The sequence below is a fragment of the Podarcis erhardii genome (assembly GCF_964252035.2).
Source record: "Podarcis erhardii genome assembly, chromosome: 9".
In the NCBI taxonomy this organism is placed as follows: domain Eukaryota; kingdom Metazoa; phylum Chordata; class Lepidosauria; order Squamata; family Lacertidae; genus Podarcis; species Podarcis erhardii.
The window spans coordinates 50,227,864-50,249,093 of NC_138512.1; the positions used below are offsets into that span (position 1 = coordinate 50,227,864).

The 21,230-nt window shown below is 41.1% G+C and overlaps 1 protein-coding gene and 1 long non-coding RNA gene across 2 annotated transcripts in view; one reads left to right on the forward strand and one right to left on the reverse strand.

Annotated features, from left to right (window-relative positions):
- Positions 1 to 21,230, reverse strand: part of FAT4 (FAT atypical cadherin 4) — a 140,966-nt gene that overhangs the window by 113,293 nt on the left and 6,443 nt on the right.
- Positions 1 to 21,230, forward strand: part of LOC309350451 — a 685,906-nt gene that overhangs the window by 36,116 nt on the left and 628,560 nt on the right. The window lies entirely within an intron of this gene.

The window sequence follows — 21,230 nt, forward strand, 5'->3', positions numbered from 1 at the left end:
ACAGTACAGCCACCTTCTCAGGAAAACTCTTCACAAAGTTCAAGAGGTCAAGACACAAAGACTTTAACAACTAATCCACACCTAATGACCCACCTAAGTGGTACTCAGGATATCACTCAAGAAATCACTCAAGATATCTCTCAAGTAATTAAGGAACAAAAGAAGAAAAGGCACACTAGCCTGGAAACTTCCTCTCTGCCCAGAACATTGGAGGCTATACACCACACCCCCTCTACAGTATTTATAGGAACTCAAACACTGAGATCCTGCTCTGTTCCAGTAACAAGAAGCCGAAAGCACCAGCCTGAAGATGACGAGTGAGACCTCGTCGAAACGTCGCCTAGACACCCCAACTTTTACACGGGAAGACACCCGAGGACACCAAAACCTGCATTCCTGTACCCGTGAAAATCTACGAAAGCATATATATATATATATATATATATTTGTACATCACTTTGGGATTTCCTTTGGCTGTGGGAAGCGATGAATAAATCTAATAAACTAAACTTAATAAATAAATAAAACTGTACTGTGGAGATTGAAGACAGATGGGAATACAGAAGACTAAACTGCTTAACAGGAAAAATCTTATGATATGTAGTATTATCATTTTTATGCTTAGACTTTGAATTAGAGTTTCTGGCGAGTTCTGCAACATGTCAAGCAGAACAGAATAAGATGGAGACTCCATTAAAAAATCTCCTGTTAAAGGTGATACAACAGACACTACAGGATTTCCATTGTGCACACACACACATATGATTAAGAAGCAAGAACTACAGAAGATGAGCATTTACACAGCAGCCTCTGCAAGCAGAACCAGTTCCTTCACTCACTTACATACAATAGTTTGGTAAAACCACAGATGGGAACTGAATACTTTCCTCTGACTTACCTTGCTTAACATATGCTTTTCCCCCCAACTTATCAAGTTTGACTATTGTTTTTATTGGCTGCTCATATAAAGGATTGAACTGCAAAGATAAGGAATCAAAATGAAAATAAAGCATGTTAAAAACAAGGATGTCAGACATCCGACATTACTTTTTTCCAGCCCAGCTCAAGGGAATTTCACAGCTGGTCTCCGTGCCATTTCCCAGTGCTTTCACTTTCATCTGCTTCCCCTCTTCCATGCAGCATAGCACACCTGCAGCCCAAAAAACCCATGCAAAACTATTGGGGAAGCCTAGCGAAGTTCCCCTTCAAAAGCTTTCTGCAGTGACTCAAGAAAAGGTTTGAGGAATGCCAAAAATCACAAGCTAAACAAACAGTTCAAATGTATGAAAGCATAACAGGAGACATTACAAGGTAAGCAATAAAGACCTATTCAGTTGAAACCAACTTCACTGAGAATTCTTACAATTTACTGTGGATTTTTCCTTTGTTGTAGTCTACTTTTTCTAATCTCTTCCAGGGTCTGCTTTGATGACCTACAATGCTTTGAGATCTTGCCTAGTGCAAAATCTCTTATTATTTAGAATTTAGTACTTGTGCTCAGAGGTCCTTATGCACAATCCTGGTTAATGGAAGAGCTAAATCTCCCACTGCTCAATGGGGCTTACTCCCAGGGAAGTGTGCTTAGGAGCATCTTCTACCACACTCCAAAATGTTTGTGCCTACACAATCTGCAGCAAACTTAAACATAATCATAGCCACTTGTAGCAGGAAGATACAATGATATCACAATCCAGGTTATGTTCACATCAGCATTCAAAATTCACCAGGCAGCAGGCACATTTTGCACCTATCAGCCACTTGCAAGCAAGTGAAGTTGCCTGCCTGGTATCTCCCCCATCTGGAGGTGCATGCCTGGGGATCCTTGGATCTTGACTGTTTTCACGCACTAGCAACACATCCTGTGGAATTCTATCTGTTATATTTTAGCTGCACAATCAGAATAAATTTCAGGAACCAAAAAGTTGCTTTGAAAAATATGACTCTCAAACTGTCTGACCCCAAAATGGCAACTAGGCATTCTGTTTGGGCAACTGCAACCCTGGTTTAAGGAGCCATTTGAGTTTCTAACACTGATTCATATAAGACTGAAAGGTACTCAAACTAAACAAGATGGATGATATCTAACTAAGTCTCACACAAGACCCGTTGAAGTCCATAAGGCTACCTAAATCCATTGATTGCAGCAAGTCTGCTCGGAGTCTGACTAACTCATATACAGTGGTACCTCGGCTTAAGTACTTAATTCGTTCCGGAGGTCCGTTCTTAACCTGAAACTGTTCTTAACCTGAAGCACCACTTTAGCTAATGGGGCCTCCTGCTGCCGCTGTGCCGCCAGAGCACGATTTCTGTTCTCTTCCTGAAGCAAAGTTCTTAACCTGAAGCACTATTTCTGTAACCTGAAGCATATGTAACCTAAAGCGTATGTAACGCGAGGTACCACTGTATTATCCTAAGGATGATATCCAGTTAAGTCTCAAAACACACCCAATGAAATCAATGGATTTTAAGTTGCTGTTATTTTCAATAAATTTTGAAGTTTTAAGTGGTTTTGCAGTTTTCTCAATCTGAATCTTATTGGGACTCCTGTAAAGGTAAAGGTAAAGGTACCCCTGCCCGTACGGGCCAGTCTTGCCAGACTCTAGGGTTGTGCGCTCATCTCACTCTATAGGCCGGGAGCCAGCGCTGTCCGCAGACACTTCTGGGTCACGTGGCCAGCGTGACAAGCTGCATCTGGCGAGCCAGCGCAGCACATGGAACGCCGTTTACTTTCCCGCTATAAAGCGGTCCCTATTTATCTACTTGCACCCAAAGGTGCTTTCGAACTGCTAGGTTGGCAGTCGCTGGGACCGAAAGACGGGAGCGCACCCCGCCGCGGGGATTTGAACCGCCGACGATGCAATCGGCAAGTCCTAGGTGCTGAGGTTTTACCCACAGCACCACCCACGTCCCTGTACTTTGCTATTAATTGTTAATTGCTATTAATTGTTAATTATTAATTATTAATTGGGACTCCTGTACTTTGCTATTAATTGTTCTAATATTCATCCAGCTGCATCACTTCTTTTCCTTTTTTTTAAGGCTTGGTATGAAGAGTGGAGGAGCTGTGAAGTTTGCAATGGGATACAAACCCTTTCAACTTGAGGTCAACATTTCAAATCCAGCTCAGGTCATCACTCACATAGGGCTGTTACAGCCTGACAACAGAGGGCATGTGGAACTGACAACTGGAAGTGTCACCCACGTTGTTTGTAAAAATGCTCAGTTCAGCTGAATAAAGTATCTCACAAAGCAACACAGCAAAAAATCAATGACTGAAGCAAGCAACTTCCACTTCTTAAAAAAGAAGCATTTCATTAAAGATAGGAATGCCACCAAAGCAAAAGAAGTATTTTGAATGAAACTTAAGATTGCTTTCGGTCACAAGAAAAATGCAACATGAGGTTCTATAATCAATAAGAGATAGCACAGACACTCTACAGCCAGCAACAATACTGACAGTAATGTATTGTCTTTAAGATAACTGGTACATAGACAAAGAGTAATGATTATAGAGCAGTGACCTTTCATTTCAAATCTCTCTCTTAATTTGGCATTAGAAGGCAGGGTTGTTTTATCCAGTCGCAGTACTGATATTTTGGTTAAAAAAAAATTGCTAGATGTTATTAATGAGGAAAAACAGTTTCGCTCTTATTTTGAAATGTAACTTGACTACACGCTTAAAGTTTAATTCTTCAAATACCATCACGATTGCAAACACACGGATGAAAAAAAATAATTTTTATTTCAATGAAACAAAATTTCATGTACATCAAACTTCCTGAGTGCCGTTTCACCAATGCGTTCCCTGAAAGGAAAACACTGGCAAAGCTGACCCCTCCCACTCCATCCCTGTGGGTCAACTTTGACAGATAGGACCAGTCACCTGACATCACCATGATATCAGATGACTGATAGGTGTGTGGTCCTGCCCACCTCTGAGAGTTGGCCTGTGGAGCAGGAAGAGTGAATGATATTGCCTGCCAAGCCAAAAAGGTTCCCCACCCCATCAGTGAAAGTTTAGGCTGATTCGAAAGTTTACGCTGATTTATTCCATCTTCCCAACATTTCCTAACCTGTTAATTTTTGTATTTTAAATGACCTTTCACACAATGTGAAATCCACTTCTGGAAATATTGGGGAAATTTTCATGTTAATTGTTTCCATAAATAAACCCACCTGCAACCCTATTAACTTGGGAAATTGCAGCTTTGCAATGTAATTCATTCATGTCGTGAACGTTTAAGTTTAGTATAATGTGGTGATATAGTGATGAAAAAACCATAGTCCCACAATGTGATAGGTGTAAAAGGAACATTAGAAACCAGGAGAGGAGTACTAACGTTGTAACCACAACAATAAACCTCACATCTGAACGCAGCCTCAGGTACACTGGTGGTGCACACTTTTGGAAAGAATAAGGATCTCCTCATCTTCTCTGGTATGATTTTAAATGGTGCAAGTGTTCTCTTCTGTGAAGCTGCAGGAAGATGGGACAAGGAAAACCACAGTCCTTTTGCCCTGGTTTTTAAGAAGTGAGCGTCAGTGGATTTATACAGTCCAGAGAGCACAAAAGGGTGGAATTGTGCTCACTCAGCTTCATTATCTTTGTCATTAATACCACACAAAAAAAACCATTGTCACTGTTGAGAATACCTTTAAATATGATGCCTCCATTGCCACCCTGGTAAATGCTCTCCAAACCCTTCAAAGGGGTTATATAAAGAGCCATTAAAACATACAGAAGTTCATTATTTGCAGCCGCTGCCGGATAAAAGGAATTGGTGGTTGAACTAAATAATGACATGCACCACTTTGCTGGGAACAAATTATTAGGTTGCACAAAAATGAGGCCACCCTGGCTGTCCATGTGAGCAATAAGGCAGCTGCCACCTTGTCCTCTGAAATAATTCAAAGAGAGTTACAATGACAAGGCAGCTTTTATCAGCCCTGTGCTTGTGCCCACCGAAGAAAATACTGCTGATATACAGCTGACAAATGCACACACACACACACACACACACACACACACACAGAGTCAAAACAGCAGGACCTCTACTTTGAAGGAATTACGGTGTCAATCAGGGGATGCAGCTGTGGTACAGACAGCTTTGCAGCATGTCTTAGGTATGCCAGTCTTTGTCAGGTTCACCTTTTAGCCACCGTGCTGAAGTGACAGGAAGCCAGGAAGCCTTTTTGGCTTCCGAGAAATATTTCAATTCACTCAGATTCATCACTCTGCAAATGAACGGACAGGTCAAATTTTCAAGGAAGGATAAGCCGGACCTCCCTGCTTACTGCGGTTTGTTGTGAATCAGCAGCATGCTGGTGCACACTGCATGACTGCTCCGCTTCTTTCCTAGCGCGAGGGGCATAAACAAAGGGGCAAGCCTTGGCTTCTCATTACATTGGAACCAGGGACTGTGGTTTGTTGTATCCGAACAAGCCATGACTGCTAGTCAACTTTAAGCCATTGTGTACTGACGTCTTGCTTCTTAAGGAGCAGCAAACCATGAACTTGCGCACTCCAGGGAGCCAAGGGGGAGTGGGCAGTGGGCTCTAGGATGCTGCTCATTCACACTAAGCCAGAATGTTTGACTTATTGTTATGCGCAAACACAGCCACCAAGGGTTAGAGTCAATGTAGCACCAAGGAGAACTTCCATCAGCCTGAGGATTCATCCCTGCACAGCAAGATTTTCTTGCTCTCTGTTCTGGGTTCTCCCTCCATCCCTCCAGAGCAGATTTGGGGTGCACAGGCAGAGGGGGAAAGTCCCTTTTTGTCAGTGCTAATCCTTGCACCAGTGTAACTATTTAGTTGAATGCAGATCATAGCAGCTGCTTGTTTGTAAAGAATTTATATAAATACTGTACATGGCTTTGTGTTTCTCCTTGATTCTATCATGCAGTTATCACTTGTGAAATTATCTCTTGTGAACCATCAGCACCATTTAACACATATAGACACACAATGGCCCAGTCCATGTTATGGAACTGAGCTGTGGCTGGCCATGCTCAAAGAGTGCAGCACCTCACATGCTACCTTCTGCATTGGCTTCCGACCAAAAGCTTTATGTGTCAAGTACATTTTCAGTCATGGATTTTAACTAAGTGATCTTAATTAGTTAATATGATTAGGGGAGGCAATCTTGCACCCACCTTAACATACGGAAAGCACACTGGTTGCAATCATATCCTCGTGTTTCTAGCAGAGAGCAGGAACTGCAGCCTTTATTTAATATTTCAGTCATGAAAAAGCAAAAGCAAAAAAGCAGGCTAGTACCAATGTATATCAACAAACCTGATTATGGGTATAAAAGAACATGATTTTTGTGCTATGAGACGTATGTGTAAATCTTTGCTTTCTTGCAGTCTACATGCAACTTTGAATTTCATGACAGGTTATTAGACCACCTGAAAGTTCAGCTCCGGTTAAACATTACATGGCACCCAAAGCAACCAGCAAATGATGATATTTTATACCAATAAGGAATGATTGGCCATCTTTGGACAGTGCTGGCCTTTTGTTTTGTGGTTCTATTTGGGCCTTGGAATGTTGTGTCATGTTCATTTGGCTGCTAGAAGGAAGAGAAGGCACCTTTGTGTACAAAAAAAAAAAAAAATTCATTGGAAATGGAATCAGAATTGTAAATGACATTTTTCCTTCTCAGGATTAACAAATTGTCACCTTGCAAATCAGATAGACAGATAATCTCTTAGGCAGAGTGTCAAGATTACTGATCAAACCAATTCCGTTTTGCAGTGCTTTCTTGTGACAAATTGACTCAGACATTTCAGAGCAGCGACAAGAACACGGGCTGATCTTCTATGCACTTCACAGGATGATGAGTTATATACTTTGCAATTGTTACACAAAGAATATCTGTATTCAGAACTTTGTATAAACTAGATAGAAAGATGTGGCATCAAATAGGAGCAAGAAAAAAGACTTTATACTGATAGGACTATTGACACTCATGGGAATTTACCCACATATCACAGGCATGACCAGTATAATAATCTGGTAGGGCAAATATATCGATGATATTCACCAGTCAGATAGAAATACAGACTCACTTCCAGCATCCCCTACACTTGCAGATCTGAACTGTGAAAAGTCAAAAGGGCATAAGATCCATTGATGTTGTTTGAATGCGCAGGCAGGTGCATTCTCTAAGAGAAATGATAAATATCTAAAGTGGCTCATAAGTGCTGAAAGATGAACATTTAGTTAAGAATGAAGATCAAGGGAGGTGACTTGGGCCTATAAATATCACATTTTCAGGCATGAGGAAGAAAATAAACAACATAAGAGTGTTAGAGGTGTGTGTGAGAAAACCCAGATATGTTTATGGGTGAATGAAAGTCACACACAGAGAGAATAACAAGGCTGTAACCAGCAAATGCGTTCACTAATATTTAACAGTACAATTATAACTTTGTTTACTCATAAGTAAGCCCTATGGAACTTAGTGGGGCTTGTCCCCAGGTAAGTATTTTTAAAACAGAAAATGTTGGCTCAAATCCTTTTTCATTCACCATACATTCTGCACTTATTTTGTTAAAAAACAACAACCCAAAAAACACCTAATTAAGGTTTCTGCCCTGTGCACAGGAAAAAAGACTAACTCCTCCTTGATTTTGTTTCCAAATAGAGTATACGGAGAGCACTTTGTATTTTCTCCCCTTCCATTTAATTAAGTGGCATTTGTCACTTTAATGATAAATATTTCTCCTGTCACAATGCTAAATGACATTTTCAATAGGAAAGCCTCTAATAAGAAGCAGCCAGTCGGCGGCTCCTGGACACTAGAACTACTGTTCTCTTTCAGTGCTTTCTTTTAAATCTTGCCTTGTTTTGCCTCAACAACCCAATGTACAAAGCTGTTGCAAGCCGCCCTCCCCAAAGCCACAGCTGTCAATATCAGGTTGTTTAGCCCCGAAGTCTGCGAGCAGGCGAGAGTCAGTCTTCCCATGAAAATCGAGTCAATGACCTGCATCCCTTGCTTCTGTGAACCAAGAGATGGCTATAATTTTTCTTTCCCCTCAGTTTTCACATGTTGTAAATGTTCACTCAAGTCATTAGCCAATACAAAAATGCATCAGTTCCTGCAAAGTTAAGGTCTCCTTGAATGGTTGTATTGTGGCTGATTAGGCACAGTTTTCTTCTTTGTCAATTTTCAGTGGTTGGGGGGAAATAGAGAGAAAACAAAAGGAGGGAAAATCAGGGGTGTTAAGGTATTTTTTTTACTCACAGGCTGTGTTCGCCTTACTACCCAATCAAGTGGAAAGAGCCTTTCTCTGCCATGTTCCATGGTAGAAAATTGCGGCAATAAAAAAAGCCTAAAGATTTCCCCAAACTTTGGTCATTTAAAAGGCACACGTTTAGTCAATTGCTATCACATCAAAATGGAAAAAGAGAACTAAAAAGGAATAATTATAAGGGGGGGGGGAGAACCTGCTTCTGTAGCCATTTGAAACTGCAGCCAATGAAGAGCCATATACACCCAGGAATCCTTTTACTTTTCAAAGGCGTGCACTTGAAAAAAGATGGTACAGAGGCTTGAATGGGGAGTTGCTTCTTGGTGACCATAGAAACATTAGAAATGGTCGAAGATGCAGTCCACTGAACTTCAAATGACTTTATTAAAGCATCACTAATCAGAAACCAGAGTTTCAGCAATGGGGACAAAAGTCTGAATAGCCTTCGAAAGTCAAATGACCATCTAAGAGCAACATTTTGATGACGACAATTTTTTAAAAAATCCTTTGTTGAAACGTTTACAAGAATTAATCTCCACAAGATCACATACACCCAAATGAAGCACGACGGTTACCATATACCATGCTGTGGCTCAAGACGGGGTCAGAACAGATAATGGTGAGCGAGGGGAGAGGAGAGTGAGCGATCAGAATTTCTGTCTATTAAATAAATTAACCATCTTGTAATCTCTGGTGCAGTAACATCTGAAAACAATGCAAGCGTGATCCAATCGAAGTGAGGTCTTCTTTTCTTTTCTTGTTTTTGGCCCCATTGATTTGATCCCATAGGTTTCAATGGACAAGAGAGAAGCATGTGCTTAATTCTCTCAAAATTACATAAATCTACTTATCACTGGGCTGTGTGGTAGCCTATCAACTAAAAACTTTCAGTTGAGCATCAGTGGTGAATCGCTTGCAGGTCTTCGCACAGCAGTTATTATAAGGGCATACCTGAACATCGCACAAATGGAAAGAGAAATATTTACGTATAGCAAATTAAATGGTCTGCTCCCAATTTATCAAAACAAGTCAGGGAGCTTGTAAAGGTAGGAGTAATTTATGGAAATAAACACTCTTATCAGATCCATGTGTTGACCTAGCACAGTATGAATGCTCCTGCAAGGGCTTGATCCTCCTTCTAGTTTTTTAAATAGAATACCTCAGAGAGGTATTCTCTTTCCTTCAATATTGCAAAGCATCTTACTTATTTCTCTACAATTCAGCAGATCAGTCTTCATAAAATATTAACAAAATGCTATTATTATCTTCATATTAACCATCTGTATAAACATCCATAAGCCATACCAGTGTTTTCTAGTGTTAGACCTACAAGCTGCAGCCATTTTTCTTAACGAAAACTGATATAAAGAGTCTCACTTCATATACTGAAATTCCACATCTCTTTCTGCTCTCTTATAAACTCCATCGTGCACACTGGACCTAAAATCAGAGGGAAATGATGCATCCTCCTTTCTGGATTTTGCCAGATAAATAACATCATTTTTTTAATATATTTTACAGATAACAACAGTAAACAAAAAACAAAGCCCAGCATACAAACACGGAAAGTCAATATTGAGATGTCCATAGTATACAGGACTGCTCCTTTTTGACTCTTTACGCTTATATCAACCATTTCTAATATGAAAATACAAACTCGTTTACACAAGTTTGTTACATGCTATGATAAGTATTATTTTTTTAAGAAAACAATAATTGCTTTCAAAGTTTAGGTGGCCAATCTGCATTAGTTTCTGACCTGTTAAAAAAAACAAAAACATGTAGGGACTCTTAAGTGACGAATACAGGAGGCCAAAGTTAAATACATTAAATGGGAGAGGTTCACAGCTCAATGGTAGAGCATCTTCTTTGCAGGCTAAAGGTTCTGTCCCAGATATCACCTGGTACGGCTGGGAAAGAATCCTGTCTGACACATAGGAGACCTGCTACCAATCAGTGTAGATAATACTGAGCTAGATGGGCCAATGGGCTGACTCGGTATAAGGCAGCTTTGAATGTTCCTAACATTTAGCATCATGCATGACAACAATTCCTTTACTTCAGTTGTCCAAATTGTTGGACACTTGTTGCTCTGATATATTTTGTATTTTTATTTCAGCCTATTTTCTGAAATGTGTTCAGTGGCACTACTTTTGGACTCAGGGTAATAGGACTTGAATAGTTCTGACAAATGTTATCATTTGCTGCCTTAATAATAATAATTTAAAGTTAGAAGGGAATGCAATGAAGCACAGCTATTTACAAAACAGAATCATGCTATAGTTTATCCTTTTATATTTTATTTTTTAAATTGCTTAAGGCAAAATGCACAGGACTGGGAAAGTGGGTCTGAAGGTCTTTTGAGCAGCCAAGTACATTCCTTTTTCCTTTTGTTTTGAGGGTTCTTTATCTCAGCTGGACTACATAGAGTTCTGTCCCAGTCGCTTCAAAACCTGAACCAAATAGTTATAAATGGACCATATAATGGGATAACAGCTAACGCACATAATCCACTAGTAACAAAACAGGCGGAGTAAAGAAGAGATTTCTGTTAGGAACCCCAGGGATGCCTCACACTGATTGCCTACTAAGAGTATCTCTGAGCATTCAATGAAGAGACTCCAGCTATAATCTTTTTTCTTGCTGTTAGAAAACCTCTTTGTTTCTTGAAAGGTTGTACTACTTCAGTAGTAAACTCACAATGAAAAGAGAGCACTAATTTGCATTGGCTTTAAGTATGTGCTTTTCTAATGCCACAAAGCTGATGCCTAATAAAGCCCAGCTATACATAATGGTGGTGCAAATGCAAAGTGCTGGCAGCAAGATATGTGCATCTGAATTACTCTCTGATGGCCATGGAGAATTTGGAATATGCCCTACTGTACTACGAGGGAAATAAGGAAAGTTCCAGCTTTGGCGGTAGCTGTGGAATGTGCCCTCAGTGGATGGCCCTTCCTGTGGGGTGTCCTCTTCCTCCACACCACCAACACTGTTGCCCATTGGCTTAGCCCTCTTCTCCTAGGTCCAATCTGCACAATCACAGAGTATTAAGCGAACAGTGGCTGCTGTTCCTCCTTTCCTTTGCCCTATCACTCAGTGAGGGCAGGTAAACAGGTGTCAGCAGCAATAAAAATCAGGTAGAATCATAGAATTGTAGAGTTGGAAGGGACCCTGTGTGATGCAGAAATCTTTCACCCAACGTGGGGCTCAAACCTACAACCCTGAGATTAAGAATCTCATGTTCTGCTAACTGAGCTATCCGTCAGGTGGCTTGGGCTCAGCAATGTGTGCTCCGCTGGATTGCAGATCTGGGCAAGTGCCCGATGATGCTGACCATTGGGGCAAGCTTGGGACCCTGCCAAAGTCTGCACTTACTGTTAAGAGTTTTTTCTTACAGTGTCTCATGGGATGAACTGCATGCAAGGGGCTGGTGCAGAAGGAAAACTGTGCCATCTCTAAGCCTTGCTTAAGAGATCAGAATCACCCCACGTGTTTGTGTGCTTCCCTACACTCCCTCCTGGAGAGTTTCTTGGCAGTTCATGTGAGTTTGGAAGTGTTCTGTTAACTGCTACAAAGAAGTACACTATTGCTTCACTGAAATTACAGTGGTACCTTGGGTTACAAATGCTTCAGGTTACAGACGCTTCAGGTTACAGACTCCACTTACCTAGAAATAGTACCTCAGGTTAAGAACTTTGCTTCAGGATGAGAACAGAAATCGTGCGGCAGTGGTGCGGTGGCAGCGGGAGGCCCCATTAACTAACGTTGTGTCTCAGGTTAAGAACAGTTTCAGGTTAAGAACGGACCTCCCGAACGAATTAAGTTCTTAACCCGAGGTACCACTGTACTTGCATAAAATGTGCTTTCCAGTAGGATGTCACACACAATCTGCTATTGTGAAGAATGTATTGCGATGTTGCTGTTTGAGCCGTTCTGGGCACACGATGCCCCAAAAGGTGGCCTATAATGTTGTAAATAAATGAATTGTTGCTAGGGAATGTACACACAGCATCCCAACAATGACTTTGCAGCATATGTAACCACTCACGAACAACTGAAAGGGGAAAAAAGCAAACTAAAGCCAAGTCACCACACTCCAGGCTATGCTGCAACTTTCGCACTACACTATGTAAACAAAATATCTGTCAGCATTTCTACAAGTTTTTCAATGGAGCAGATAAAAAAGTACGGAGAAGACAGAATTCCCCGGTACTAGTCTGAATCGCTAATTAGAGTTGATGTGAAAGGAAATTACTCTTTCACAGTATGTAACTGAGAATCGTCTGTAGATGGCAGATCTATCTGATAAGAGATCAGGTTCTTAAATTTGTTAATACTTAAGGCTAGACCAGGGATGGGGAACCTGCCGCCCTCCAGATGCTGCTGGAATGTAACTCCCATCAGCCCCAACCAGCATGGCTGATGGTGAGGGATGCTGAGAATTGTAGTTTAGCCCCATCGGGAGAGTCAGAGGTTCTCCATCCCTGGGCTGGATCACACATGTGGAAAAGCATTTCCTGTCTGCACCAATTCAGGCTGGGGACCTTCACAGAGGAACTCTGCACCTCCTAGCAAATATTTGGCTAATCTGATCTCTGTAACTCTATTATTCCCATGCAGAGTTTTTGATGTGGGGGATAAGTGGTACCAAGTGGTACTATATAGGAAAAGTTTCAGCACATGATTCTGCTGGTTGTATAAAATGACCCTCTGTTTCCTAAAAACCAGCAGAGGAGACCCCACTGTTCCAAGACTCCTTGAGCTTCCATGACGGTAGCTCCCCTTTCCCAAACCCCTTATTCTATCAGAATCAGCCCATTCAGTAGGCCAGGAACCAAGGTTCACCAATCCAGGCTCCCCTATGCGCATAAAGAAAGGGGTTTTAATCAGTTGTTCACCCATTTCTCACCAGTTCGCAAGAAGTTAGAAAATATTTGAAAATGAAAAATAAAAAACTTAATCATTTCAATAGTTAATAATGCCATCTTAACACTTTCAAGTCTATACATGAACTGACAGCCAGCTGAAGAGTTTTAAAGGCATACAAACACACAAACACTCTCTCTCACACCCACAGTTCTTGGTGGCATAAGCAAAACCTGATTCCTTTGTATTCTCTCAAAGGAAAATGGACAGACTTTCTTTAGTCGTCTTAAAATTATATCCTCAAAGAAGCCAAAAAAAATTAACAAAATTCTTCAAAAATGCCTGCTTATTAAGAGACATATACAATAAACACTGCTTTGGATGGAGTCTAATTGACTCCCTGACAGAGGTTTCTATAGAAGGGTTCTCTATTAAGTTGCACTGTTGTCCTCCTAGTACTTGAATTTATCGCTAACCCCATTCAAGTGGGTACTGTGTTAACAATATTGCCTCACAACTCTCATGAATGAATTCTGCCCATGCAGACTGTTTTATTATAGGGTAAAGAATACCTTGATTGCCAAACGATTAATGCCGATAACACAAACTGTGTTTCTCCTTTGACAATTTCACCATAAAAGATTTGTCACTGAGGCTGGTTTTTTTTCATCCCACAGTGAACTTAGGCATTTGCAGATATTCTGTGTGTGAACCGATAACATGCAGGAGGGGAACTTGGGGTCGCAATTAATGGTCCCAATCTTTCATGCACCCAACCCGTGCTTATGAAGTTCTGTCAGAAGAAGGTTTTATATACATACACCCTCAACATTTCTAGGCTCCAGACTCATAATTTACACTCTTGACAAAATAGGAGCTACATATGGTACATGTAGGGTCCTTAAAGGCAGAAGTTCAAATACAAAGAAGTTAGATGTATTCACAGAATGTTTACATAGGATTCTTTTCTTGGAATCCAGACAGAATTTGGCAGAATCCCACATTAAATATATTGCCTCAATAAGATGATTTTAACAGCTTGAGATGTGCACATATAATGCCCAGTCCTATTCAGAATCCTAACCCAACTCCCTTTTTTAGGTTTATCACACCATGGAATTAGACCAAGGTGATAGGACTTGCTGGCAATTAACACTTAACATTCCTATAATACGGTAAAGTATTCATAGTATTTTATATACATTATTTGAATAATCCTTACAATCAGTTTTTGTTTCAGCTATCCTGTCAAGTAAGTTATTGCTATTCATTTATTTATCTATTTATAGGTTAGAGTAGACATTTCAAACACTACAAACTGTTATGAAAGCCACCATTAGCTAGCACGGCCATACTAAAAACAAAAACAAAAAAACAATTAATTAATTGTTTAATTAAAAAAATTACTAGAAGCAGAAAAACCTATAGGAAGATCAATACTATTAGAAATTATCAGCTGTTCATCAGGGACAGTGTTCTAAGAGAAATGAAAGACACTGTGAATTACTGCTCTGCAAACAAATGTTGAAAATTGGTTTAAGAGAGCAATAACTCCTGCTGGAGAAAGTCTGTTTAACTGCCTCTAAAAAGAAAAAGAAAAAGCTTCTCAGGGGGCAGGCCTGAGCCTCAGCAGGCTCACCTTCCTTTGGCTATTAAGAAAAACAAAGAATGGATTTTTCATGAGTTATTTATTGCTCATTTGTAACACCCACTACGGGAGCTTTCGGAAAACGACTGTTTCTTGCTGCAGTGCTGATGACCTAATATAATGGACATCATCTCAATCCTACTGAAGTAAATGGGCAGGATACAATTCAGTGTTCCAGATCAAAACACAACTTACCATTTCCCGCTGTGATTTTGGGCCTCCCCCGCCCCCCAGCTTCAAATGCATCAAACTTCTTTTGAAACTCCTCACATGTGATTTGTTATGCCACACAGAGAGTTGCAGCAGGGAACATCATAGCATTGTTCCCCATGACCAGAAAAACAACTGGAATGAGGAGAATTATATGGCTCATTCACCCTGTTTGGTATGGATTCTTTTGGAGTTCCTCACAATCCCTTTTATTTTAACCACGCTGAACAACAGCAAACTTGACCACCTCACACTCGCCCCTAACTCTAGCCCGTCTGCATCCATGCTGAGACGTTTTCCTCAGGCTGCCTTCATTGGGCCCTTTGCATCTGTCCAAGGTCCTGGATGCCCTCTGCTTCGCCTGGCCTTTAACTCTGACTTATGAATCGATATTGCCAGCTTTCCCTGAAAGCCACAGACTTGGGCACAAAGCGACATTCAGAAGCCTTTCCCAGATCAGCCTGGAGATACCAGGAGTGAAACCCATAACCTTCCACATGAAAGACATGTGCTCTATCACCCAGCGATAACTTTCCCTTCTATGGTCCATACAGACTAAATAGACCATTCGCTGATCACTAAACAATGCCAGCACACCAACCACTGATGCCCCAACTGGCCACAGCCCCACTTGTGGGGCAAAAATATCCTGAAGGTGTTACAACTCCAAAGTTTTCTTAGCACACATGGACTGGTTTATAGAACAAGGAGACAGACTTGTTGGCATCCATCTGTCTCGAGAGACAATGGAGGGTGCCTCCGGGGATGAAGTTAAACTGCTGCGTTAGCAGCACTGAAGTGACCTCCCCAAAGAAAAAGGCCCAGATGACAAGACTCCCTCTTGGCCTCGTTTATAAGGTCCAAAGGAAAGCAGAGCAATATATTTGGAACCAGTTGGCTGCAGGAGTTGCCGGAAGGAGGCGTACAGGGGACCATCCAACCATCTTAGGGACTCCACTCCAGATTTGAGTTTACTCCTTAGTCTTTTCTTCTCCCAAAGATATCCCACAAGGCATTTGAGGTTTAGGATCAGAGTCTTCCTTCCCCTAGATGGGCTACCGTCCCAGGTTGAGGAGCCCCATCTGCCCCTAACTTCCTTCTACATCACATGCAGAAACTGCCTTTTTCACTTTTGGACCAATTATTGGTCTTGTCCGCTCAAACCCCCAGAGCCTGTCTTCACACGCAGGGGACAACAGTCCTAGAGTACTAATTATTATCTTTCCTGTAGTATAAATATCAAATAAACAGTCTTGGTTCTGTGCTGTTCCTTACATTCGACTTACATTGCCCCACCACTGAAGAAAGTTACAGCAGAACAACCAACTCTCAACATTTATTTCAGCCTTTTAAATTGCTGCTCTTACTATCTTACACTCCTAAATTTCATACACAAAGTGCTGATCAGAAAAAATAACAATAGACATATTTATCAGTCACAGCCATCTGTGTCCCTTTTGCTTGAGCCAAGTATTTTGGCAGGCATGTGTATTTCTGTTTCTTACCCAATAGGATCTTGCCTTGCAAGGAAAGTATTTACTCCCAATTCCGTCTTTCTCTATCAGTGCAAAGGTCATGTAGTGCTTTAAATCTGTCAAGAATTGGATTTAAAATAATATGGTACCATTCCCTGTGATTAATTAAGCACGAGCTCAATTTGATGGCTAAAAGTGAGTCTCCCCACCACTGAGAGAGAACATGCTGCAAAACTACATGTTAGATGCTCGTTGTGTGTTTTCATGCCCAGCTTTTTTAAAAAAGAAAAAAAAGAAAAGCAATATTGAAGGCTCCTTTTTGAATGATCCAATTGAAAGCTCCTTTTTGATCCAATTGAAAGCTCCTTTTTGAATGATGAAAATTGCCCTCCCCAAACTGCTTTTATACCTATGTGAGGAGGTGGGGTGGGTAGGTTAGGGAGTAAGATGCTGTTATATTTTTCCTGCTCCCTGGCCAGCACAAGGAAGCTAGGTTAATGTATCCCTGTAAGTTCACAGAAGTAATTATCCTGGCCAAAAATATCAGCTTCAAGTTATACAGCTACCTTTCTACTCTTAAAAGCTTTCATTCTGGCCATCACAAATTTGATCTTCTTTTTAAAAAAATAAATAAATCACAGGGCAGATTTTATACATTCCTCATTTTCTTCTTCTCCATTTTCATTAGGAAAGCAGGTGTGACCCCTAGGCAAATATACTATGAAAAATATCAGTGTCCTGTCGTCCGCCAGGCTTTTCTCTGCAATCAAGTAAATGCTGAATTAAGACATGCTTTTCTGTCTCGTGTTGTGCACAGTGTCTCCCAAGACTAACAAAGTGGCATTTGCAGAGGGACATGTCCCTATCATTTGCTCTGCCACCTGTTCAATAAGAGGCATTTTTTCCCTAGTAACTTCACATCTCACTATGTGTATCAACATGGCAGCAACACCCTAAGTCATGATAGTTATATATATATACATATAGGCTAGAGATAAAGTGAGTCAAACTAAGTAAGTCAAACAGTCAGTCAAGCTGTTGATCGGGTGAATTTGGAGTTAGGGCAATTCAGAACATAAATTCCCCCTATTTAGAACCCAAGGCAAGCCTATTCCCCTCCAAACGCAGGACTGGGCTTGTATTGGTTGGTATTAGGGTATGTCTAGCTTCCCTGTTGCTAGCTCGCCCCTTTTCTCCTCCCTTTCTTTTCAAATGGGTGAGGGACAGAAACAGCAATGTTTCCCTTACCTCCTTCCATCTGCCACAGCACCTAGAACACCCCAACAGCAGCATCCCAGGTGCAAGGGGCTCTGGGAAACATAATTCACCATGTCTCCTAAGTCTAAACTATTAGGACAAGCTCTAGAGAACTACATTTTCCTAAGCACTTTGTTTCTGGGACACTGCTTTCTCAACACTCCAGGTGCCACACCAGAGAGAAGAAAGCTTACCATTCCCCATTCAGGAGCATGGCAAGGTTCCCAATTCAGAATTGGCTTGCAGGGGAGGCATAATTCACGGTTTCAAAATTTGGAGAAACAGCTGAGGCTGCAGAGCCCAAACCCAGAACAAATCCAGGAGATTACACCCCTCTCTAGGAATGAATGGAACAAGTTTGTCCAAACTAATGGTTCAATCAGGAACTATATTTGTACAATATTTAGGCTGCAATCCTGTAAACACACTTAGTTGAGAATAAGTGACTGAACTTAACAGGCCTTGAATTTGTGTAGATATATACTGGACTGCACTGTTATTAGTACTTAGTCAGTATACTAATCATGAGTATATTGTGTTTTTGCCGCTAATCAAAGATCAGTCAGAAGGGGGAGAAATCTACAGTTAATTGCTAGATCCTTGAAACGCTGCAAAATAGCAACCATGCTCCTGCTGTGTTCTTATGCAGAAGACTTCAGACCTGATAAAAAACCTATTCACAACAAACAAAGCAAAAGAAGCTCAAACAATTAAAAAGCTGAAACAATCCCTGCCTCTTTTAGTGGCAATATTTCTTTATCATTCGGACAGCATGAGGCTTCATGATGGATTACAAAAACAACATCGGCGGAAGGGGAGATTGGGGAGGGGGAAGAAACACCAGGGAGCCTAAATAGTTATATGAAAACTCCTAGGAAAACATCAATCTTTAGTTGTGCAGAGGTATTATATATTTTTAAAAAATCTAGGCATCTTAATCATGCTTCTAACAGATTCCTTTAGAAATCGCCTGACTTCTCACACAGAACCAAATGAAAGCAACAAGCTCTATAAACGTAAGTTTCAAATACATTTGTAAGTCACCCAAAAAAATTGCATTACACAGCATGATTGCCCCAAGTTTAGGTGCCTTCCCCTCTCTGCATCAGAGCAGCCTTTGGTGCTCCAGATGTGGCACATGATTGCAATCCTGTGCACAGTTACTTATGCTTAAATCCCTTTGAAATCAATGGTACTTCATATTTCACACAAGTGAACAGGACTGCAGGCTGAATGTGTATAGGCTAGAAATGTATGAGGTTCGCTGCTCTGCGATAAAAGGCAGGATATATCCCCCAACATGGCATGTTTAGCACAACCAATACCACTCTGGTTAAAAGCACTCAAAGTTAACAGTTGAAACCTGGTATATTCAAGTAAAAGTACACCCCGCCCCACGATATTCCTCCTCAACTTCAACAACACCTAGATTCCATAAGAAAGTAACATCTCAAATAATCTATAATTCAACAGGCCGTCATATGAGCAATACGATACAGGTGGGTGTGGTTATGCAAATCATTTTGAAGCAGCCCACTCTCCCCCCCCCCCCCGCTTTCACACCACTGAGGTAGCAGTGACTGAAGTGTTTTGGGATTTTTTTACTTCCAATGTTTTTATTTGTTTGAACACATGAGGGATTGCTTACACCTTTGCCATACATATCACAACTCCTATTAAATCACATTAAAAACAGTCCTTGATCATAAAGGAACGAAATTCCACTCTGTTTGAGGATGCAGCTATACAGCAGCAAATAAAATGTTCTAAGTGTGTTTTGACACGGGTGGCGCTGTGGTCTAAACTACGGAGCCTAGGCTTGCCGATCGGAAGGTCGGCAGTTCAAATCCCCGTGACGGGGTGAGCGCCTGTTGCTCAGTCCCTGCTCCTGCCAACCTAGCAGTTCAAAAGCACGTCAAAGTGCAAGTAGATAAATAGGTACTGCTCTGGCGGGACGGTAAACAGCGTTTCCATGCGCTGCTCTGGTTCGCCAGAAGCAGCTTAGTTATGCTGGCCACATGACCCAGAAAAACTGTCTGCGGACAAACGCCAGTTTCCTTGGCTTATAGAGTGAGATGAGCGTGTAACCCCAGACTCATCCATGACTGGACCTAATGTTCAGGGGTACCTTTACCTTTAAGTGTGTTTTAAGTGCAATATACAATGTGGCACTAGAGAGAGAGGAGTTGCAAACACACCACCAGGAATGGCGTATTGGCTCTGCCAGTGCCTTTGCACCACGCTGAACTTGCCACCACCTTCCCCATCCGCTCCTCATGATAAGTTTCTGTAGCTCACCTACCATTAGGTCAGGTAAGCATCTCCACCCCACTATGGTGTCCACTACTGAATGGTTTTGTCAAGATGCTGTTTAACCAATATAAAGCATTCTGAAAGCTCCTGGTGGAACGTTTATTTGAAAATCAGCTGTTTTGGCATGGTAATGCCATGGATCCAGCCTCCCAGTAGCAGCGTCCTACTTACTGGGACAGGGCGGAGGTAGCTCAGGGCATGTGCAGGCCTTCTAAGTAATCACCTGTTCCTTCCACAGACACCTGATTATTCGCATGAATAGGTCTTGAACCTTCAATTAAGTGCATGCAGGTAAGAGATTGCAAGCTTAGACTTAACTTTCCCATAATCGGATACTATATATTAACACCCCAATTCATAACATCTTTAAATTCAAATGTGAACCTTGTTTTGGCTTAGCTCCTTTTGTTTAACTGAGTTGAACTCATAGTTGGAGCTGAAAACCTGTTGATAACATTATTTCTTCCGTAATAAAGCACATTAAGATTCTTTCTAGTAAGCTGAAATCTCTAATATGGTCAAATTCCTTATTGATGTTTCTAATGAAGCCCTAAGAAATCATGTAACAACAAATTATGCTCTTTTACATGTTTTCAGCCACTTTCTGCCTTTAAAACTTATTGTGAAAAACAAATGCAAATGGTGTTTTTGCAATCGCTGCTGCCCACAAACTCAGTTCATCTCAAAGGCATAATTCCAGAGTAAACTGATGCAAGTACAGTATACTGACGAAACAAGAAACTTTGGAGTTTTACAGTGCAATCTTATGCAAGTTTACTCGGAAGTATGTCCCAGTGAATTAAATAGGGCTTATTTCCAGGTAAGTGGATGCAGGATTAAAGCCTGCAATCTTTTCCAGCTCCCAAGTAAACGTGCAGAGGGTTGCAGTGTGGATTAGCATATTGATGTCAGTCTTTGGAATATGCAATTGTGTTCAGTTTCAGAACTAAAAGGCTTAAGACCATGAGGGAAATGTTTGACTCATTCTACACTTCCGGCATCCCCTGCTGGTTGAGTATAGAAGAGGTTCTGCTCCAAACTGCCAGTGAACAAAAATGCAATGACTCAGAGTGCAGTGCAGAAGTCAGAGGAGCCTGAACAATGTCAAAATGGGGGGAGGGGGGATAAAAGCCCTGCCTTGTTGGCAAAGGAGTTTCCAAATTTATCTCTCTGGAAGACAATACCCATTCTAGCCACATAAAA